Here is a 24,601-nt window from a genome sequence, read left to right on the forward strand (position 1 = left end):
GCTCTGCGAGTTTCCCAACCTAAAAGATAGGCCCCGGGACCGACTAGTTTGTGGCTTTCAAAGCAGAGACTTACAACAGAGACTGTTTGCTAAAGAGATCCTGACATTCCAGGATGCACTGAAAGAAATGATGACAGAAGAGGCCACAGGTGGGGCTGTCAAGGCTTTACATCCCTCAAAGAATTTCCCTAGCCAGACAGCTCTGCATCATGAAGAGTCAGAGAAAACAGAAGACCCAGACATTGACATTGAGATTGACCGGGTGCAGAAGATCCCAGAAAGAAGGCAGCGGCCGCTTGACAAGGCAGTTCCCTTTCCTAGCTGTCTTGGCTGTGATGGACAACACCAGCGCTCAGAATGCCAGTTTCCATGCAGCTGTGTGCTGAGCATGTGGCAAAAAAGGTCACATCGCTACTGTCTGTAAAGGTTGCCAGAGGGAATCGCCATGCGAAGAATTCCCCAGGAGAGGTAATGGGCCCTGGGGCAGAATAGAGTAGGGTTTTGCTTTGGAAGAAGGAGCATTCTCAGAACTGGAGCCCGTCACCCCCTAAAAGAAAAGCTTAGATTAAAAGGCAAGCTGCAAGGAGTTCCATGCACCATGGAACTGGACACTGGATCAGTTGTGTCTATAATCTCTTATAAGACTTTTAACTTCATCTGCAGAAATGGCAGAAAACAAGTCAGACTCAAGCCGTCAGACTTAGTTTTGACAGATTTTCAAAACTCCTGCGTGGTGGTTAAAGGAGATAAAGTGACATTCAAAGTGTTTGAAGGTTCCCTCAGTGTCGTGGTGGTGGAAGGCCAGCGAACAAGTCTGATCGGCTTAGACTGGTTTGTTGCCTTGGGCATTTATGTGACTGGCATTAACAGAACCTAAACAGTGGATTTGGCAGCTATCTGCCAGCAGTGTATGGATGTATTCAGTCCCACCTTAGGAAAGTACAAAGGAGGACCAATTGCTCTCCACCTTGATCCAACCGTAGCCCCAGAGAGTAAAGCCTCATAGAGTGCCTTTTGCCCTTAAGCCCAAGATTGATGCAGAGCTAAATAAGCTTGTTCAACAGAGAGTCTTGCAACCCGTTGACAGCTGTGTGTGGGAAACCCGCATAGTTACACCGGTCAAGCCTAATGGAGAGGGGTGCATCTGCACTGATTATAAATCCACTATTAATAAGACACTGCAGCAGCATGCGTATCCAGTACCTGAAGTTAACCACATTCTGGCATCCTTACAAGGAGGTCACTTATTTGCAAAGCTGGACCTGGCACAGGCTTATCAGCAACTGCCTGTGGATGATGCCTCTGCTGAGGGTCAAACAATAGTTACCAATAGAGGGGCATTCAAGGTTCATCGCCTGCAATTTGGGGTCAGTGTAGCCCCAGGGCTCATTCAGAATGTGATGGAACGCATGTTAAAAAGCATTTCAGGGGTGTGCCCTTATTTCGATGATGTTTTAATAGCTGGGGAATCAGCGGCAATACTTGCAGAATGTTTAGGGGCTGTTCTTCAGTGCTTCCGCAAAGCAGGGATGAAGCTAAAAAGGGAAAAATGTCAAATTGGAGTCAACTCCACAGAATTCCTGGGTTTCCAGATTGATGCTGCTGGAATACACCCAGCTGATTCAAAGCTCAAAGCTATTTTGCAGGCTCCCAGACCAAAGTCAAAGGGAGAATTGCAGGCATTCCTTGGGCTACTTAACTTTTATCATGCCTTTCTACCTCACAAGGCTGAATTAGCAGAGCCTCTATGTAAGGACCCACCCCACTTTGCATCTTAAGAAGACAGAACTCTTGGAATACTTCTTCCAACAGGAATCCTTTATTAAGAGAAAATGGTTGCAGGCATTCTAGACAGGACTTGGGGTCCAAGCTCTTCCATTCGGGGTTTTAAGGGGTTCCCCAGTAGTCCCACCCAATCACCCCCCTCTTCCAGTGACAGTTTCAGGCATCACAATCCCACCCCCTTTTCCTTTCTGCCGGCTGGATGGAGACTTCAGAGAAAACTACATGAAAGGTAAATAGCCTCCTTTGTTATGATAAGGCTTTTTGGTGCTATCCACATTCAATCCCTTTGAAGTTGTACCGAAGGAAGTGAGGGCCATAAAGCCCCTTTGGTCACCTCCTTCCCTTTCTTGTATGACAGAATCCAGAGAGGGCAGAAATGGGGTTTTCTATAATTGATAACTGGAGATGAAGTATAATTGGATTCTGACATCCGGCCCCCTTAAAAATAAGAGAGATCCACCTGAAAGAAAACAGGTATAAAAGTTAGTCAGGCTCTGTGTGAAACTTCTTCAATAGCTTCAGGGCTCTGACATGACGTTTATGGACCCACTCGTTTTGTGAGGGAGGGAGGTGTTTCCAGGCAACTAGGTACTGAGTTGTTATATGATATCTCCTAGAGTCAAGGAATTCCTTTATTTCGAAGTGTTGTTCGCCCTCCACCATGATTGGAGGTAGTGGGGGGGGATTTTTGGCCATAGAGGTGACTGACGCTCTCTTTTCAGCAAGCTGCAATGAAAAATTGGGTGTATTTGCCTGAGATTTTTTGGTAATTCTAATTCTACTGTTACTGGATTTATGATTCTTTTTATTGGAAAAGGTCCTATATATTTTGGTCCAAGTTTTTTACAGGGCTGTAGGGACTTTAGGTATTTTGTAGATAAGTACACCATTTCTCCTATAATGAATGGTGTAGGCTCAACCATTTTTTTATCGGCTTGTACTTTGTATGCCTGCCTAGCTTCATCTAGTGCTTTTCTAACTATTGGCCAGGTGTCTTGTAATTGTTCCATCCATTCTTTTAGTGATGGGATCGTTGGTATGTTTGGGGTTAATTCTGGCATGGGGTCGAAACTTTGACCATTGGCTATTTGAAAAGGAGTGTAACCTGTGCTGGAGTGGACTGCATTATTGTAGGCAACTTCTGCAAAAGGGAGTAAGTCCGCCCACTCGGTCTGCTGGAAACTAAGAAAACATCTTAAATATTGCTTAAGTATGGAGTTCATTTTTTCAGCGGCCCCATTTCCTTGTGGGTGGTGGCTAGATGTAAGTCCCTGAGTGGTTCCTAAGAGGGATAAAAATTCCTTCCAAAATGCAGATGTAAATTGCACCCCCCTGTCAGAGATGATGCGTTGGGGTGCCCCATGTAATCTGTAAATGTGCTGGATGAAAAGTTTTGCTAAGGCTTTTGCAGTGGGAAACTTTTGGCAAGAGATAAAGTGCACCTGTATGGAAAACAAGTCCGTGACCGTCCAGACAACAGTATTCCCATTGCTTTCTGGCAATTCCATAAAATCCATGGCTATTTCTCTCCAGGGGGCTGAGGGACTTGCCACTGTTTGTAATAGTCCTGGCGATTTCCCTTGCAACCTCTTTGCAGTGGCACATTTTGGACAACTGGCTATATAACTTTCAGTGTCCTTTTTCATGGATGGCCACCAAAATTGCCGTTTAATTAAGTGTAAAGTTTTTACAAATCCAAAATGCCCTGCTGATTTTGTGTCATGGCAAAGCTGCATGAATGTGACTCTTTGGGTTGTTGGTATATATAACTTTCCCCTACCCAAGGCAATCCGTCTCTCATTGTGCACACATTTTTGTTTTTCTGGAACCATTCATTTGTTTCCAAACTTTTCCGGAATTCAATTCCAGTTTGGTTGTCCAGTTGTGGTTTTAATTTAGCTTGGGTTCTTGTGGTTACTGGTGCTGCCAGTTGTGACTCTGCCATCATTGGTTTAGAGTCTGTGGCTCGCGTGCTGTTACATTGGGTTATACCAATGTAACAGCAATGTTATATAGCCAGTTTAACAGCAATGTTAAACTGGCTATATAACTTTCAATGTCCTTTTTCATGGATGGCCGTTTAATTAAGTGTAAAGTTTTTACAAATCCAAAATGCCCTGCTGATTTTGTATCATGGCAAAGCTGCATGAAAGTGACTCTTTGGGTTGTTATATTGGGGCATGCGAGATAGTGCATCTGCCAGGAAGTTCTTTCTCCCTGGTAAATGTTTGAGCTTAAATTGGAACTAGTGAAAATGCTGGGACCAGCGGGCTTGTTTGGGATTGAGCTTCCTGGGCGCTTTCAGGGCTTCCAAATTTTTGTAATCAGTCCACACCTGGAAGGGGATTTTGTTGCCTTCCAGGAACTGTCACCACGTGAGTAATGCCCAATGTATCCCATAAGCCTCCTTCTCCCATACGGGCCAGCGCTGTTCTGTTTCCGTGAGTTTCTTGGATGTATATGCACAAGGTTGCAATACTCCATCATCATTTTCTTGTAACAGAACAGCCCCCACTGCCACATCACTTGCATCTGCCTGTATTACGAAGGGCTTGTCCATGTCTGGGTGTCTTAGTACTGGTTCGGCAGAAAAAAGTCTCTTTAGTCTCTCAAATGCTGCTTGGCACTCCATTGTCCATGTTAGTGGCTGGCTAGGTTTTACTGAGGATGCTCCCTTCGTTTTTAGTAAGTTAGTGAGGGGCAAGGCTATCTGGGCAAATGAGGGGATGAATTGGTGGTAAAAGTTTGCAAAGCCCAAGAAACTTTGTAGTTGCTTTCTTGTGCGGGGTGGTGCCCAATCTAATATTGCTCTGACCTTCTCTGGGTCCATTTCAATGCCCTGATATGCGATAACCTAGATAGTCTATCCTTTCCTGGTGGAATTCGCATTTTGAGAGTTTGGCATATAGGTGGGCGGCTCGCAGCTTCTTTAAAACCGCTCTGACAAGGTTGACACGTTCCTCTTTTGTTTCGGTGAAGATAAGAATGTCATCCAAGTAAACAAGAACCCCCTTAAACAGGTGCTCCCTTAGAACGTCATTGATTAATTGCATAAAGACTGCAGGGCCCCCTTGTAATCCAAATGGCAAGACTTTGAATTGATAGCACCCCATGGGGCAGTTAAATGCGGTCTTCCATTCGTCCCCTTCCTTAATTCTCACGCGATAGTAAGCTTCCCTTAGGTCTAGTTTAGAAAAAAATTTCCCTTTCGATAGGTGTGACAGCATGTCTTTCATGAGGGGCAGAGGGTATAGGTTGCTTTCACTGATTGTATTCAGGGCCCTATAATCCACGCATAAACGTAAAGAGCCATCCTTCTTCTCTCTAAAAAGGACCGGGGCAGCCACTTTAGGTTTGGCTGGCTCAATGAAACCTCTCTCTAGGTTTTTTTTTATGAATCTTTCCATTTCCTCCTTCTCCTTTGGGCTCATGGAGTATAATCTGGGCTTCGGGAGTTTTGCCCCAGGCTTGAATTCAATGGTACAGTCTGTGGGTCGGTGGGGGGGGGGAGCTCATTTGCCCTATCCTCACTGAAAACCTCAGCAAGGTCTCTGTATTCCTCTGGTATTTCTGTTAGTCTTTTTTCCTCTCCTATGGATGCTTTTTCTATTCTTGATTCTGGTAGCCTCCCTTGGGATTTTAAGTCTATAGGGTCCCCCTTCGGTAATTTGATTTCTGTCATCCTCCAATTTACCCAGGGGTTCCAATTTTTTAACCATTCCATCCCTAGGATCATTGGGCATTCCATGCCTGGGGTCACCACAAACGTTATGTCCTCCTCATGTTTGCCCAGGGAGAGGTGTATTGGTAGAGTGGCTAGGGTAGCTGGCACCCCTGCTATGGATCCATCTAACTGGCCAAATGAGATTGGTTGTTTCAGTCTCCTCAATGGGATGCCCAGATTCTCGACTAGTGTTGGGCTAATGAGGCAGCGGGTGCAGCCAGAGTCTATTAAGGCTTTCACCTTCACAGCTTCAGGCATGGGGGGAATTAATATAGTCACTGTCTTGAGGATGGGTGTGATGTGTCTACTTACCAGAGGTTCGCCCTCTGAGCTGTCATCTGAGGCGTCCACCAGCCCTGTGGTGTAGGGTGGAGTTCTTTCCCCTTGGTGAGCAGAAGTGGGGGGTTCCGTAATTTCCATCATTCTCATGGCAGTTTCTTTTGGCTTAGGTGAAGACTTTCCGGATTTGTTTTTTTTTTTTAATTGAAAATTTTTATTTTTTTCCATTTAAACATTATAAAAATACAATACAATTTTAAAATAAGATAAATTCATAACCATTTGTGCAACCCGCCCAATCCCCCCAGGCTGCGTCCACCCTTTCTTAAAACATTCCCTACTTCCCTGCTCTTTTTCTCCTCCCCTCCTACTCTTTTCCCCTACCCCTCTCCTCTCAATACCCTACTTCCTCTCTACACCTTCTCTCCTCTCATCCCTATCAAACCCATGAATGCAGCATAAGGGGAGTGCCCGGGCCGCACTCCTATAAACAACCATTATCTATACTACTCTTACCCCCCCTCTTACCCTCCCTCCCACCCCCAACCCCCCTCCCTTCACTTCCCAGAGCAGAATACAGGGTTAATAATAACAAAATTTAATAATAAAAAAAAAGAAAAGAGAAAAAAAAGAAAAGAAAAAAGAAAATATCATAATTAACCTTTAACTCCATAACCTATAAGACAATTCTCTATAATATTTGTTATAATATTCATTCATAAAATAAATGAAACTTTTTAATTCCATACTTTTTCTGAATATAATCTATCCATCTTCTCCATACAATGATGTATCTTTCTTGTGTATGATCCTTTAAATAAGCAGAAATTTTTGCCATTTCTGCAAAATTAGATACTTTAAGTATCCATTCTTCTAAAGTAGGCAAAGAATCTTTCTTCCAGTATAAACCTACTAATAACCTTGCTGCAGTTACTAAATTCAACATCAAGATAGTTTCTTTTTCATTTAAATCAACGAAAATACCCAGTAAAAATAGTTGAGGAGTAAACTTTATCTTCTTTCTAAAAATCTTTTGAATGTTCCACCAAATCATAATCCAAAATGCCTTTACTTTTTTACAATTCCACCAAATATGAAAATATGTCGCATCATTATTACCACATCTCCAACATTTGGGCTGTATATTAGGATACATACAGGATAATTTTTTAGGATCTAAATGCCATCTATAAAACATTTTATAAAAATTTTCTCTCAAATTTTGAGCTTGTATAAATTTAACATTTCTAGTCCAAATTGTCTCCCATAAGTCCAATGAAATCGGTTCCTGTATATTCTGAGCCCATTTAATCATACAATCTTTAACCAGTTCTGTTTCCAAGTCTAACTCTAATAACACATTGTATATTCTTTTTATATGAGCCGGACTCTGGTTTTTAATCTGAATAACCAATTGTTTATCTTCTAATGTTATTCCCTCTTTCTTATCTACAGTCCATCTATCCACTATTTGTAAGTATTGAAACCATGACTGTAGAATATTTTCCTGCCTTAATACATCTAGGGATTTCAAATGCCAATTCAAACCAGACCAGATTAACAATTCTTTATACGAGATTTTATCAAAATTTATCCCCTTAGAAGTTCCCGCAATTGCGTGTCTGGGAATCCCCCAGATAGGTATTTTATAATTTAATCTATAATAATACTTTTTCCAAACACAAAGTAGGGCATTCCTCAAAATATGTGATTTAAAAGTCCGATCGACTTTCTTATTTAAAATTAAGTATGCATGCCAACCATATATTAAATCCCAACCTTCCAAAAAGAGAATATCCATATTTGTTAAATTAAGCCAGTCACTTAACCAAGTTAAGGCGGCTGCATCATAATATAATTTCAAATTAGGTGCCTTAAGTCCCCCTCTTTCTCGAGCATCCTGTAGTATCTTAAACTTAACCCTTAACCCATATAAAATTGTTGATACCCTTTTGCCATTCATCCAAATTTGCCTCTTTTTTTAGAATAGGTATCATCTGAAACAAAAAAAAAACTTTGGTAGAACATTCATTTTTACAGCTGAGATTCTCCCCAACAATGACAATTGCAATTTTTTCCAGTCTTTTAAGTCCTTTTGTACTTTTACCCATAATGGTTCATAATTATTCTTACACAATTTTCTATTTGAAGCAGTTAAATATACTCCCAGATATTTAACCTTTTTTACCATCTGAAAACCTGTGGCTTTAATCAAACTTTCCCTATCCTTAACTGACATATTCTTAGATAATATCTTGGTCTTGTAATTGTTAACTTTAAAACCAGAAACATTCCCATACTGTGTTATAAGTTCTAATAAACAGTCAATCGCTTGATTCGGTTGTTCCAAAATTAAAACCAAATCATCCGCGAAAGCCGGCAATTTATACTCATTGTTCCTTATCTTTACACCCTTGATTAGCTTTGATTCTTGAATCTGAATCAATAAGATTTCCAGCGTTAAAACAAATAACAATGGGGATAATGGACATCCTTGTCTTGTCCCTTTTTGAATATTAAAATTCTCAGTCAGTCCCCCATTTATGACAATTTGTGCAGATTGTTGCTGGTATATAGCTTTAAGTGCATGTAAAAAATTATCCCCAAAGTTCATTTTCTCTACCAATGAAAATAGAAATTGCCAGTCTAATTGATCAAAAGCTTTGTCAGCATCCAAAAAGATAAAAGCCACAGGAATCTGGTTGTTCTTATCCAAGTACTCAATTAAGTTAATAATTTGTCTAACATTATGTTTCATGTATCTCCCTGTTATAAATCCTGCTTGATCACTATGAATCAAATCTTTCATAACCTGCGTTAATCTATTTGCCAGAATTTTAGCAAAAATCTTATAATCGACATTTAATAATGAAATTGGCCTATAATTCTTAGGCTCTGTAAGATCCTGGTCCTCCTTCGGAATCAATGATATAAAAGCTCTTTTCCAAGAAGGAGGAACTTGCATATCCAACAAAATACTGTTAAAGAGTTCCTTTAATGGCCCTATCATTTCTTCAGTTAAAATCTTATAATACCTCGAAGTCAGTCCATCTGTTCCAGGAGACTTTCCAACCATTAACTGCTTGATAGCTAAACCAATTTCCTCCACAGTAATTAAACTATTCATCCCATTTTGTTTTTCCTCTGAGAGTTTAGGAAAATGTACTGATTGTAAATATTTATCTATGTCAAAACCCTTGATGTTATCACTTGAATATAATTTTGTGTAGAAATCTAAAAAACTCTTTTTAATCAGATCTTGCTGAAAAATCTCAGTACCTTTATATTTTACTTTCTCTATAATTCTAGCTTTCTGTTTCTTTCATAACTGATAAGCCAACTACCTCACAGGCTTATTCGCATTACAAAAAATATTATGTCTCATATACAACAGATTGGTAGCCACCTGATCTGCCATCAACATATTAAATTGTTCCTTAAGCATCTTTTTGGATATCTTTAAATTATTATAAGTTGGGTTAAGAACCAACTCTTGTTCTTTTAATTCTTCTATTTCTCTACATCTTCGTAACCCTTTTTCCCTAAAAACTTTATTCAATTGAATCAAAATTCCCCTCATATAGCCTTACTGGCATCCCAAACCATAGACATCGATGTACCCTTATTCATGTTTATAGCAAAAAAATCCTTTAAATGCTCTTTACACTTTTGTACGAACTCTTCCCGATTAAACAAATTCTCATTCAGTCTCCAAGATCTTCTATTCCCATCTTCCAAATATAGTTACCAGGGGTTCGCCCTCTGAGCTGTCATTTGAGGCATCCACCGGCCCTGTGGTGTAGGCTGGAGTTTTTCCCCCTTGGTGAGTAGAAGTGGGGGGTTCCGCAATTTCCATCATTCTCATGGCAGTTTCTTTTGGCTTAGCTGAAGACTTTCCGGATTTGTTAGTTGGGGATCTGTCTGGATTGTGCTGGGGGGCTTTGGAGCGGCATTCTACAGCTCAATGCCCTTCTCTTCCGCACTTGAAACACCCCATTTGCTTCTTGGCTGTAGCCGATGATTTCACTGGTTCGTGTGTCAGCTCAGGCGGGGGGCGGCTCCATTGTTTTCCTCGGCGGTGTCTCTTCAATATGTCGATCTCTGCTTCCTCTGCCAAGATGTACCATTCCTCAATTTGGTGTGAGTCCCCTCGGGGCAGGCAAGCGTCATATAGACCATAATTTAGTCCATCTTTGAAATGGCTAAGGAGGATGTCTTCTGGCCAATTCAGTTTGCTGGCAATGGCCCGGAATTCTTGTGTATATTCAGCCACCGGGCATTTGCCTTGCTTCATCGTCTTTATCCTTTCACGGGCTTTGCGATCAGCCAGGGGGTCTTCAAATCGTCTTCTCAGAGAGGACATGAAATGGTTGAAGTTACTGAGTTCTGGGGCATTGGAGTCATGCAAGTTCACCACCCAATCTGCAGCTGGTCCATCCAGGGCAGATTGCACGATCCGGATGCGGGCTTTGTTGCTGGGGATGTCCTGCCCGTATTCCTCCATGTAGCTGAGGACTTGGGTTAGGAAAAACCCCAAGCGTGTTGGCTCCCCTTTGAATTTCACCTCCAATGGCGGACGTCTTGGAATGGATCGGTGCCTCCGTTGTTGGTGGTAGTGTCTTCCGTCCAGATCGCCATCTGTGGTCCGGTAGGGGGTGGGGACTACTGGATCAGCAGATGTCCCCGGGGTTGCAGGTTCCATGTCCCCCTCTGTGTCTCTCCCTTTGCGACTCCAGGAGCTGGGGCAGCCGTAGGGCTCAGGATTCTCCTCTCCTAGGGAGCTGAGAGTTCTCTTCATCAGGTCAATAGCTTTCTCTAGGATCCAGTCTGAGTACGGTGCCCAGCTTTCTCCCTCTTCACTTGCGTGCAGGGATTTCTCCATCTCCTGCTTCCATTCTGGTTGCTTGGTCCCCCGTCTCAGGGTCACCTTTCTTGATTCCTTTCTCCACTCACTTTTCTTTCCAATGCCCATTGACCAGCGAGGCTTGTGGTCCCGTGTCTCCACCACTTCTTCTCCTGAGGAATCTGACCTCTCGGATCCCAACATCTGGCAAGGTTCCAACTGGGTCAGCGGCTCTCTTTCCAGGGAGTTTTCCCCCTCTCTTGCTCCATTGTCTGACATGGTAATTTTTTGCAAAATCCCCCGGCAAGGGTCTCCCTTCCAGGTGGATTAATTTTGCAAGTCCTGTCTAATGTAAGGACCCACCCCACTTTGCATCTTAAGAAGACAGAACTCTTGGAATAATTCTTTAAATAGGAATCCTTTATTAAGAAAAAGTGGTTGCAGGCGTGCTAGACAGGACTTGGGGTTCAAGCTCTCCCATTCGAGGTTTTAAGGGGTTCCCCAGTAGTCCCACCCAATCACCCCCCTCTTCCATTTACAGTTTCAGGCATCACAATCCCACCCCTTTTTTCCTTTCTTCCGTCTGGATGGAGACTTCAGATAAACTACATGAAAGGTAAATAGCCTCCTTTGTTATGATAAGACCTTTTGGTGCTAACCACATTCAAACCCTTTGAAGTTGTACCAAAGGAAGTGAGGGCCATAAAGCCTCTTTGTTCACCCCCCTCTCTTTCTTTATGGCAGAATCCAGAGAGGGCAGAAAAGGGGTTTTCTATAATTAATAATTGGAGATGAAGTATAATTGGATTCTGACACATATCAAGTCGTTATTATGTTGTTTCAAATAATGAAAAATCTTTCTTCGTTTCTGTGGCACATTTAAGCCATTAACATTCCAGGTCAGGAACCTGGCCATCTCCACCGGCCTGGAGCCTCTGCAGCATAGCCTGCAGATCCACTGTCGAAGATCTTTTTGGTCTTGTTCCTCCCACAGGCTCTGTAGTAACCATACTTTCAACTTTATCACCACTCTTCTGCTGCTGCTCTTTTTCTTTACGTTTATGGCCACTCGTGTCATCCTTTACTCTTTTATCTCAAGATTCTGTGCAGCTTGTTCCATAACCATCATTGATGAGGCTCCTGCCATAAGAGACTCTTCCATTATCCTTGTTTGTGGAGGTGATGACAATGTTGCCTTTAAAATAGAATGATAAAAATTTCTTGCCGTCGAGACAGTGGTTAATCTGTGACGTATCCCCTCATAATTCACTATTATTCCTCTTGGAATCTCCCATCTAAACTGAATTTGACGATGTTTTAACTCATCAGACAGAAAAGTAAAATCTTTTCTGCCTCTTAAAATTTTTGGAGGTATTTCTTTTAAAATTATCACATCTTGATCTGCAATTTGAAACTTTTGTTTATAAAAAGCCTGTATAATTTCATTACGAATAGATCTTCTGGAAAAATAGATAACCACATCTCTTGGTAAATTTCTCTGCTGGCAACCCGTGAGTTAACTCTAAAAAATTTTTATATCTCATTCCCAATTATTTCAGGCCTCCAGCGAAGATTAAGAGCAATATCTTTCACAATAAGCGTCTTTAAGTCCTCCTGAGAATTCTCTCTCAGCTCTCTGATACGCAATGCATATTCCATCTCTCTGTATTGTGAAATGGTTTGTTCATCCTGTGTGATTTCTATCTTGTTCTCTACCTCCTGCATTCTAGATTCAATTCTTGTTGCATTTTCAGTAATCTCCTCCATTTTATCATCAATTCTCTATATATGCAGAGCAAGGCCCTGAAAAGCAAAAAGTATATGGTCCCTTACTTGCTTGTTCTTTTTCTCCAATAATTCTTCTGTATTAGCCCTCTCTGCAATTATAAGATCTTTTACTTCCTCCTTAATGTCCAAAGCATGCTTTTTTAAAGCTTCTTGTAAATCACTAAGACAAATTGCAGGAGGAGGAGAGGGTGGAGGTGATTTTGGTTTCTGAGAAACAGACTGAGGCATTGGGGAGGAGATAGGAGCTTTAGGAGCAGGAGGCAGGCATTTTGAAGCCATTTTCTTAAGTTCCAAGAAGAAAGATTCTTATTAAAAAAAGGAAAAAAAAAGAAAAAAAAATCACAGTTCTTTTAAATATTCTTTAAAACAAAAAAAAGGAAAAAGAATAAAAGCCAAATTCTTACTTCTATATTTAAAGAGTTAATCTATGTCCCGGTTTTGCTTTATAACGCAAGTCAAGCAAGAAAGACAATCGCCATTTTGCCTTTCACTTTCCCTTTCTTCTAAAGGGAAAGTGAACAAAAGGAGAAGAAGAGGAAACTTGCTGAAGTTAAAGACACCATCAAACTTGAATGCAATCTCTCCTGGTCTGCTCCATCTGCTTTCAAATATTCACAAGCAGCTAAAAGAAGCGGCAGCTTGCTTCATCCCAAAACTTCAGGACGAAGGCTCCCTGGAACGCGGAGATTGCTCAGGCTCCGAGGGAGCTCTACCCTCTGATCCCCAAAATAACAGGGATCCAGGGGAGCTCTTACCTCTACCTGAGAGCTCTCCTTCTCCCTTTTTCCCAGGGAGGAGATTCAAGCCGCAGGACAACTGATTGTCAAAGTCCCGCGGCTACACGGACCAGGAACAGGCAGCTTTGTAAAACGCCACCATCGTCGCTGCTGGAACCACCGGAAGTTGACTTTCCGGATTTGTTGATTGGGGAATCTGTCTGGGTTGTGCTGGGGGGCTTTGGAACAGCATTCTACAGCTCGATGCCCTTCTCTTCCGCACTTGAAACACCCCATTTGCTTCTTGGCTGTAGTCGGTGGTTTCACTGGTTCGTGTGTCAACTCAGGTGGGGAGTGGCTCCATTGTTTTCCTCGGTGGTGTCTTTTCAATATGTCGATCTCTGCTTCCTCTGCCAAGATGTACCATTCCTCAAGTTGGTGTGGGTCCTCTCAGGGCAGGCAAGCATCATAGAGATCATAATTTAGTCCGTCTTTGAAATGGCTAAGGAGGATGTCTTCTGGCCAGTTCAGTTTGCTGGCAATGGCCCGGAATTCTTGTGTATATTCAGCCACCGGGCATTTGCCTTGCTTCATCATTTTTATCCTTTCATGGGCTTTGCGATCAGCCAGGGGGTCTTCAAACCGTCTTCTCAGAGAGGACATGAAATGATGGAAGTTGCTGAGTTCTGGGGCGTTGGAGTCATGCAAGTTCACCACCCAATCTGCAGCCGGTCCATCCAGGGCAGATTGCACGATCCGGATGCGGGTTTTGTCGCTGGGGATGTCCTGCCCGTATTCCTCCATGTAGCTGAGGACTTGGGTTAGGAAAAACCCCAAGCGTGTTGGCTCCCCTTTGAATTTCACCTCCAACGGCGGACGTCTTGGAATGGATCGGTGCCTCCGTTGTTGGTGGTAGTGTCTTCCATCCAGATCGCCATCTGTGGTCCAGTAGGGGGTGGGGACTACTGGATCAGCAGATGTCCCCGGGGTTGCAGGTTCCACTTCCCCCTCTGTGTCTCTCCCTTTGCGGCTCCAGGAGCTGAGGCTGCCATAGGGCTCAGGATTCTCCTCTCCTAGGGAGCTGAGAGTTCTCTTCATCAGGTCAATAGCTTTCTCTAGGATCCAGTCTGAATACGGTGCCCAGCTTTCTCCCTCTTCACTTGCGTGCAGGGATTTCTCCATCTCCTGCTTCCATTCTGGTTGCTTGGTCCCCCATCTCAGGGTCACCTTTCTTGATTCCTTTCTCCACTCACTTTTTTTTCCAACGTCCATTGACCAGCAAGGCTTGTGGTCCCATGTCTGCACCACTTCTTCTCCTGAGGAATCTGACCTCTCGGATCCCAACATCTGGCAAGGTTCCAATTGGGTCAGCAGCATTCTTTCCAGGGAGTTTTCCCTCTTTCTTTCTCCATTGTCTGACATGGTAATTTTTTGCAAAATCCCCCGGCAAGGGTCTCTCTTCCAGGTGGATTATTTTGCAAGTCCTTTCTAATGTAAGGACCCACCCCACTTTGCATTTTAAGAAGACAGAACTCTTGGAATAATTCTTCCAACAGGCATCCTTTATTAAGAGAAAATGGTTGCAGGCGTTCTAGACAGGACTTGGGGTCCAAGCTCTCCCATTCGAGGTTTTAAGGGTTCCCCAGTAGTCCCACCCAATCACCCCCCTCTTCCAGTGACAGTTTCAGGCATCACAATCCCACCCCCTTTTCCTTTCTGCCGGCTGGATGGAGACTTCAGAGAAAACTACATGAAAGGTAAATAGCCTCCTTTGTTATGATAAGGCCTTTTGGTGCTATCCACATTCAATCCCTTTGAAGTTGTACCGAAGGAAGTGAGGGCCATAAAGCCCCTTTTTTCACCCCCTTCTCTTTCTTGTATGACAGAATCCAGAGAGGGCAGAAATGGGGTTTTCTATAGTTGATAATTGGAGATGAAGTATAATTGGATTCTGACACTCTACACAGGCTCTTAGATAAAAGGGCACCATCGCAATGGACTAGCGCCCACGAAACAGTTTCAAAGCTGTCAAATCACTGCTGTCGTCAAACTCTGTGTTAACTCATTTTAACGAATAGCTGCCTATCAGCATTGCATGTGATGCATCTCCATATGGAATAGGAGCTGTGTTGAGCCATTTAATGGCCAATGGGAGGCAAGCTCCCATTATTATTCAAGGACACTGTCACCAGTGGAACGCAACTATGCCCAAATAGATAAAGAGGCACTGGCCATCATGGCCAGCATCAAAAAATTCCATGATTTTCTTTATGGTCACTCATTCACAGTCTTCACTGACCATAAGCCACTACTTGGTCTGTTCACGACAGAAAAACAAGCACCTCAGATCCTATCTCCAAGGATGCTGAGATGGTCCATATTTCTTGCCGCTTATAGTTACAGTCTAATTCACAAACCAGGCAGGGAAATGGGCCACACTGATGCGCTCAGCAGACTGTCCATGCCAAACTCAGAGCCAGACCCTGGACCAGCTGCACGCATCCTGTCAATTCAGGACTTGCCAGAATCTCCCCTTCACGCAGGGGATGTGGCTGCTGAGACAGCCTCCAACAAAACTCTCAGCAGAGTTTTGAACTGGGTGCTGAGTTTGTGGCCAGGAACCAGTCCTGGAACAGAATTTCAGAGCTTTATTAGAAGACAGGATGAGCTGTCTGAACACAAGGGATGTATTTTATGGGGGAGCAGGGTTGTTGTTCCTCACAAGCTCAGGGAAAGAGTCTTAGAATCTCTGCATGAGGGTCATCCTGGAATAGTCAGGATAAAAGCACTCGCGAGAAGCTACCTGTGGTGGCCAGGGTTGGATAAAGATATTGAGGCTCAAGTTAAAGGATGTTAGGTTTGCCAACAGTCCAGATCTGAAATGCCTCAAGCCCTAGTACATCCCTGGGAAACTATGCAAATTCCCTGGTCTAGGATTCACATAGACTATGGAGGACCCTTCCAAGGATAGGTGTTCCTCATTGTAGTGGACAGTCACTCAGTGGCTTGAGGTAGCACCTGTCCCTTCTATGACTACTGCCAGGACCATCCAGGATCTGTGCAGTCTTCTCCACACATGGCTTACCTGATGTAATCGTATCAGATAATGGGGCACAATTTACTGCTGCAGAATTTCAATCATTTCTAAGATCTAATATGATTAGACATGCCACTTCTGCCCCATTTCATGCAGCCTCTAATGGCCAAGCTGAAAGGATGGTCAGGACAACCAAAGAAGCACTTAAAAGACTAACCAGTGGCAATTAGCATCACAGGTTGGCAGACTTTTTGCTCTGCCAACACACTACTCCATGCACATCAACAGGTCATAGCCCAGCAGAGCTGAGATGGAGACATCGGCTGACCACGAAGCTGGACCATTTCCCTCCAGACAGAATTGCAACAGAGACAGTGCAGCCCAAGCCCCCGAAGAATTTGCGAGTTGGCAACTGAGTTTGGGCAAGGAACTATGGTCAAAGGGCACTGTGGGTGGTAGCTGTGGTTTGTAAGGTGTCAGGACCACTCTCTTACAAAGTGGTCCTGGAAGATGGGCACATTTTGTGCCACTACATCGATCAGCTGCATCAGTGGCAGGCTAATCTAACTCTCACCACCGACCAAGAGGAGAGCCGAGAATTGCCTGACAGAGGCAGCATGTCTCAATCTTCAGCATCCGGTGCGACTCAAAGAGACATGCTGGATGACTCAACCATGGGTGAGTCGCTTCCGACCAAAGGAACAGTGCCTGCAGATCACAGCATAAGCTGGGGGACTTATTTCCCAGCCTTTGAGGAACTGCTCTGCTCACAGACGAGTATACAAGTCTACCCGAACAGACTAACTGAAAGGAGACTGGTATACCCAGCCAGCAAAGACAAACTGGGACTGGTCTACCCAGCCAGCAAAGACAAACAGAGACTGGTCTACCCAGTCAGGCAATGAAAACAGAGACTGGTCTACCCAATCAAAGCTGTCAAAAAGACTCTGGTCTACCCAGTCAACCGAGGGTAGACCAGGAACCTCAGGCAGAAAGGCGATCAAAACGATTGCGGAAACTGCCTACTTATCTAAATGAATATGTATAGTTTATGGATATGTATTGATTTAGGGGGAAGGGGTGTTATGTATTAAGCAATTCAAAGGGTCTGTTATAAAGAAATGGTTAACCGATTGTTTATTTGAATGATAGACTGTCTGTCTGTATAACTTTAAGCCTGTTGTTTTAGATGGAAATGAGTACTTTAAACTGATTGGCCACTGCCTAGTGGTGGTCTGTATAAATATAAGTCAGCCAGCTGCTAGAGCTTGCTTCTGTGAAAACCTAATAAAGAGCTGTTATTTCAACTCCGTGTCTTCAATGCCTCGCTGTTCCCACTACACAACACTCAGCTCCAAATTATAAAAGCAGTCCCTACTTCTTCATTTGTTCAGGATTTTTTTAAAAAAAACAACCCCTAAATATTACACAAGATAAATACAACTACTACCCCAAAAAATAATAACTAAAGAAGTTTTGTTCGGTTCTACAGCCATAGTGCTCTCTGAGATAGAGTGTAAGGACCCACCCCACTTTGCATTTTAAGAAGACAGAACTCTTGGAATAATTCTTCCAACAGGAATCCTTTATTAAAAGAAAATGGTTGCAGGCGTTCTAGACAGGACTTGGGGTCCAAGCTCTCCCATTCAAGGTTTTAAGGGGTTCCCCAGTAGTCCCACCCAATCACCCCCCTCTACCAGTGACAGTTTGAGGCATCACAATCCCACCCCTCTTTCCTTTCTACTGGCTGGATGGACACTTCAAAGAAAACTACATGAAAGGCAATGGCACCATTCTTATGGTTAGTTCTTTTGCAATACACACATTCAGTTCCTTTGAAGTATACTGAAGGAAGTGAGGGCCATAAAACCCCTTTGTTCACCCCCTTCTCTTCCTCGTATGGCAGAATCCAGAGAAGGCAGAATTGGGGTTTTCTATATTTGATAACTAGAGATGAAATATAATTGGATTCTGACATCCGGCCCCCTCAAAAATAAGAGATGTTGGGATCCGAGAGGTCAGATTCCTCAGGAGAAGAAGTGGTGGAGACACGGGACCACAAGCCTCGCTGGTCAATGGGCGTTGGAAAGAAAAGTGAGTGGAGAAAGGAATCAAGAAAGGTGACCCTGAGACAGGGGATCAAGCAACCAGAATGGAAGCAGGAGATGGAGAAATCCCTGCACGTAAGTGAAGAGGGAGAAAGCTGGGCACCATACTCAGACTGGATCCTAGAGAAAGCTATTGACCTGATGAAGAGAACTCTCAGATCCCTAGGAGAGGAGAATCCTGAGCCCTACGGCCGCCCCAGCTCCTGGAGCCGCAACGGGAGAGACACCGAGGGGGACGTGGAACCTGCAACCCCGGGGACATCTACTGCTCCAGTAGTCCCCACCCCCTACCGGACCACAGATGGCAATCTGGATGGAAGACAGTACCACCAACAATGGAGGCACCGATCCATTCCAAGACGTCCACCGTTGGAGGTGAAATTCAAAGGGGAGCCAACACGCTTGGGGTTTTTCCTAACCCAAGTCCTCAGCTACATGGAGGAATACGGGCAGGACATTCCCAGCGACAAAGCCCGCATCCGGATCATGTAATCTGCCCTGGATGGACCGGCTGCAGATTGGGTGGTGAACTTGCATGACTCCAATGCCCCAGAACTCAGTAACTTCAACCGTTTCATGTCCTCTCTGAGAAGACGATTTGAAGACCCCCTGGCTGATCGCAAAGCCCGTGAAAGAATAAAAATGATGAGGCAAGGCAAACACCGGGTGGCTGAATATACACAAGAATTCCGGGCCATTGCCAGCAAACTGAACTGGCCAGAAGACATCCTCTTTAGCCATTTCAAAGACGGACTAAATTATGATCTATATGATGCTTGACTGCCCCGAGGGGACCCACACCAACTTGAGGAATGGTACATCTTGGCAGAGGAAGCAGAGATCGACATATTGAAAAGACACCGCCGAGGAAAACAATGGAGCCGCTCCCCGCCTGAGTTGACACACGAACCAGTGAAACCACCGGCTACAGCCAAGAAGCAAATGGGGTGTTTCAAGTGCGGAAGAGAAGGGCATCGAGCTATAGAATGCTGCTCCAAAGCCTCCCCAGTACAACCCAGACAGATCCCCAATCAGCAAATCCGGAAGGTCTTCAGCTAAGCCAAAAGAAACTGCCATGAGAATGATGGAAATTGCGGAACCCCCCACTTCTGCTCACCAAGAGGAAAGAACTCCAGCCTACACCGCAGGGCCGGTGGACGCCTCAGATGACAGCTCGGAGGGCGAACCCCTGGTAAGTGGACACATCACACCCATCCTCAAGACAGTGACTATATTAATTCCCCCCATGCCCGAAGCTGTGAAGGTGAAAGCCTTAATAGACTCTGGCTGCACCCGCTGCCTCATTAGCCCAACACTAGTCGGAATCTGGGCATCCCATCGAGGAGACTGGAACAACCAATCTCATTTGGCCAGTTAGATGGATCCATAGCGGGGGGGGGTGCCAGCTACCCTAGCCACTCTACCAATACACCTCTCCCTGGGCAAACATGAAGAGGACATAACGTTTGTGGTGACCCCAGGCATGGAATGCCCAATGACCCTAGGTGTGGAATGGTTAAAAAAATGGAACCCCTGGGTAAATTGGAGGACGACAGAAATCAAATTCCCGAAGGGGGACCCTATGGACTTAAAACCCCAAGGGAGGCTACCAGAATCAAGAATAGAAAAAGCATCCATAGGAGAGGAAAAGAGACTACCAGAAATACCAGAGGAATACAGAGACCTTGATGAAGTTTTCAGTGAGGAGAGGGCGAATGAGCTCCCCCCCCCACCGACCCACAGACTGTACCATTGAATTCAAGCCTGGGGCAAAACTCCCGAAGCCCAGATTATACTGCATGAGCCCAAAGGAGAAGGAGGAAATGGAAAGATTCATTAAAAAAAACCGAGAGAGAGGGTTCATTGAGCCAGCCAAAGTTAAAGTGGCTGCCCCGGTCCTTTTTAGAGAGAAGAAGGATGGCTCTTTACGTTTATCCATGGATTATAGGGCCCTGAATACAATCAGTAAAAGCAACCTATACCATCTGCCCCTCATGAAAGACATGCTGTCACACCTATCGAAAGGGAAAAATTTTTCTAAATTAGACCTAAGGGAAGCTTACTATCGCGTGAGAATTAAGGAAGGGGACGAATGGAAGACTGCATTTAACTGCCCCATGGGATGCTATCAATTCAAAGTCTTGCCATTTGGATTACAAAGGGGCCCTGCAGTCTTTATGCAATTAATCAATGATGTTCTAAGGGAGCACCTGTTTAAGGGGGTCCTTGTTTACTTGGACGACATTCTTATCTTCACCGAAACAAAAGAGGAACATGTCAACCTTTTCAGAGCGGTTTTAAAGAAGCTGCGAGCCGCCCACCTATATGCCAAACTGGCAATCTCGCATGCCTCAATATAACAGCGCACGAACCACAGACTCTAAACCAATAATGGCAGAGTCGCAACTGGCAGCACCAGTAACCACAAGAACCCAAGCTAAATTAAAACCACAACTGGACAGCCAAATTGGAATTGAATTCAGAAAAAGTTTGGAAACAGACGAATGGTTCCAGAAAAACAAAAATGTGTGCACAATGTGTGCCTTGGGTAGGGGAAAAGTTATATATACCAACAACCCAAAGAGTCACTTTCATGTAGCTTTGCCATGACACAAAATCAGCAGGGAATTTTGGATTTGTAAAAACTTTACACTTAATTAAACGGCAATTTTGGTGGCCATCAATAAAAAAGCACATAGAAAGTTATGTAGCTAGTTGCCCAAAATGTGCGACTGCAAAGAGGTTGCAAGGGAAATCGCCAGGACTATTACAACCAGTGGCAAATCCCTCAGCCCCCTGGAGAGAAATAGCCATGGATTTTATAGTGGAATTGCCAGAAAGCAATGGGAATACTGTTGTCTGGACGGTCACGGACTTGTTTTCCATACAGGTGCACTTTATCCCTTGCCAAAAGATTTCCACCGCAGAAGCCTTAGCAAAACTTTTCATCCAGTACATTTACATGGGGCACCCCAACGCATCATCTCTGATGGGGGGGGGTGCAATTTACGTCTGCATTTTGGAAGGAATTTTTATCCCTCTTAGGAACCACTCAGGGACTGACATCTAGCCACCACCCACAAGGAAATGGGAGGGCTGAAAAAATGAACTCCGTACTTAAGCAATATTTAAGATGTTTTCTTAGTTTCCAGCAGACCGAGTGGGCGGACTTACTCCCTTTTGCAGAAGTTGCCTACAATAATGCAGTCCACTCCAGCACAGGTTACACTCCTTTTCAAATAGCCAACGGTCCAAGTTTCAACCCCATCCCAGAATTAACCCCAAACGAACCAACGATCCCATCACTGAAAGAATGGATGGAAAAACTAAAAAACACCTGGCCAATAGTTAGAAAAGCACTAGATGAAGCTAGGCAGGCATACAAAGAAAAAGCCGATAAAAAAAGGGTTGAGCCTACACCATTCATTATAGGAGAAATGGTGTACTTATGTACAAAATACCTAAAGTCCCTACAGCCCTGTAAAAAACTTGGACCAAAATATATAGGACCTTTTCCAATTAAAAGAATCATAAATCCAGTAACAGTAGAATTAGAATTACCCAAAAATCTCAGGCAAATACACCCAATTTTTCATTGAAGCTTGCTGAAAAGCTTGGCTCTACGGCCAAAAATCCCCCCCCACCTCCAGTCATGGTGGAGGGCGAACAACACTTCGAAATAAAGGAAATCCTTGACTCTAGGATATATCATGGAGCAACTCAGTACCTAGTTGCCTGGAAACACCTCCCTGCCTCACAAAACTAGTGGGTCCATAAACGTCATGTCAGAGCCCCCAAGCTATTAAAGAAGTTTCACACAGAGTATCCTAACAAGCCTGACTAACTTTTATACCTGTTTTGTTTTCTTTCAGGTGGATCTCTCTTATTTTTGAGGGGGCTGGATGTCAGAATCCAATTATATTTCATCTCTAGTTATCAATTATAGAAAACCTCATTTCTGCCTTCTCTGGATTCTGTCATACAAGGAAGGGAAGGGGTGAACAAAGGGGCTTTATGGCCCTCACTTCCTTTGGTACAACTTCAAAGGAATTCAATGTGGATAGCACCAAAAAGGCCTAATCATAACAAAGGAGGCTATTACCTTTCTTGTAGTTTTCTCTGAAGTCTCCATCCAGCCTTCAGTAAGGAAAAAGGGGGTGGGAATGTAACGCCTGAGACTGTTGCTGGAAGTAGGGGGGGATTGGGTGTGGCTACTGGGAAACCCCTTAAAACCTCGAATGGGAGAGCTTGGACCCCAAGTCCTGTCTAGAACGCCTGCAACCATTTTCTCTTAATAAAGGATTCCTGTTGGAAGAAGTATTCCAAGAGTTCTGTCTTCTTAAGATGCAAAGTGGGGTGGGTCCTTACATAGACCCAGTAGTGGCTTATGGTCTGTAAAGACCGTGAATGGCTGACCATACAAATAGTCATGAAATTTCTTAATGCCAGCCACAATGGCCAATGTCTCCTTATCTATTTGGGTGTAGTTGCATTCTGCCAAGGACAGGGTCCTTGAATAATAGGCTATGGGGACTTGTATCCCATCAGCTATTAAATGGCTCAGCACAGCCCCTACCCTAGATGAGGATGCATCACAAGCAATGCTGATGGGCAGCTGTTCATTAAAATGTACCGAGTTTGAAGACAACAGTGATCTGACTGCTTAGAAGCTTCTCTCGTGGACGCTCATCCACTGCCACTGTGCCTTTTTGTCCAAGAGCTGGTGTAATGTCTCTGCCACTGTGGTCTTGTGTGGAAGAAAAATGGCATGATAGAAATTAAGTAGCCCCCCAAGAAGGCCTGAGGCTCCCCCTTTGACATAGGACTGGGGGCCTGCTGAATTGGTTTGGGCTTGGATTCAACAGAGTGAATGCCTGCGGCATCAATGCAGAACCCTAGAAATTTGGTTGAAGCTACCCTTATTTTGCATTTCTCCCTCTTTAATTTCAGCCCTGCTTCGCAGAACTGCTGAAAGATGGCTTTGAGCCTTTCTGCCAATATTTCTACTGACTCCCCAGCTATGAGGACGTCATCAAAATATGGACACACTCCTGGGATATTTTTGAGCATGCGCTCCATCACAATCTGGAAAATTCCTGGGGCGACACTGACCCCAAATTGTATGTGTCTTACCCTGAAAGCCCCCTTGTGGGTAACTATGGCCTGAGCTTCCACCATGGCATTGTCCATGGGCAGTTGTTGGTAGGCTTGAGACAAATCTAATTTGGCGAATATGTGACCTCCCTGTAGTGATGCCAAAATATGGCTGACTACAGGCACTGGATATGAATGTTGTTGAAGCGCTTTATCAATAGTGCACTTATAATCTGTGCAAGTGCGCCTCTCCCTATTGGCCTTAAGTGGCATAACTATAGGGGTTTCTCACCGGCTACTATCTACTGGCTGCAACACACCTTGTTGCAACAGCTTGTCCAGCTCTGCATTGATTCTAGATTTAAGGGCAAAAGGCACTCTACAAGGCTTGATCCTTATTGGAGTTATGGTAGGATCAAGGTGGAGAGCAATTGGAGGTCCCTTGTACTTTCCCAAGTCAGAGCTAAAAACATCAGCAAACTCCTGGCAAATGGCCTCTAGGTTGTTGCTTGCATTCAGTTTATGCCAGCCACATGGATGCCCAATGCATCAAACCAGTCTAGCCCAATGAGGCTTGTGCGGTTGCCTTCAACAACCGCGACATCCAGGGGACCCTCAAACTCTTTGAACTGCACTTTGAGTGTGGCTTCTCCTTTAACCACTATGCGGGAGTTTTGGAATCAGTTAACATGAGATTCAACGGCTTGAGTTTGACTCGTTTGCCTCTGCAACTGCATATGTGGTTAAAAGTTCCTTGGGAAATTATAGACAGGGCTGACCCTGTGTCTAGTTCCATGTTGCATGGGATTCCATGAAGCTTGACTTTAAGTTTCAACTTCTCCTTCATGGGGCAATGAGCACATGTTCTAAACACATTCCTTTTGCTAGCACAAAAACCAACTCTGTGTTGCCCCGGGGCCCCGGTACCTTTCCTGGGAAATTCTTCTTGTGGAATGTCCCTCTGGTGATCTTTACAGATGGCGGTGATGTGGCCTTGCTTGCCACACGCCTGGCATGTTGCTATGTGGAACCTGCACTCCGAGCATCTATGTCAGCTCCACAGCCCATACATCGAGTGAAGGGAACTTCCTTATCAAGTAGCCATTGAACTCTTGCAGGTGGCTTCTGCAGCCGATCGATTTTGTGGTCCATGTCGGGGACCTCGCCTCTTTCTGTGTCCTCGTGGTGGATGGTTTCTGGGCTGCAAGTGTTCTTGGAGGGCTGTAA

At 44.2% G+C, this 24,601-nt stretch overlaps 1 pseudogene; it reads left to right on the forward strand.

The window, feature by feature from the left end:
• The first annotated feature begins 598 nt into the window (after window positions 1-598).
• LOC120319209 lies at window positions 599-16,402 on the forward strand (annotated as a pseudogene).
• The last annotated feature ends 8,199 nt before the right edge of the window (window positions 16,403-24,601 follow it).

This window comes from Crotalus tigris, unplaced genomic scaffold (genome assembly GCF_016545835.1).
Source record: "Crotalus tigris isolate CLP2741 ecotype Arizona unplaced genomic scaffold, ASM1654583v1 scf7180000017600.4437325, whole genome shotgun sequence".
Lineage (NCBI taxonomy): Eukaryota > Metazoa > Chordata > Lepidosauria > Squamata > Viperidae > Crotalus > Crotalus tigris.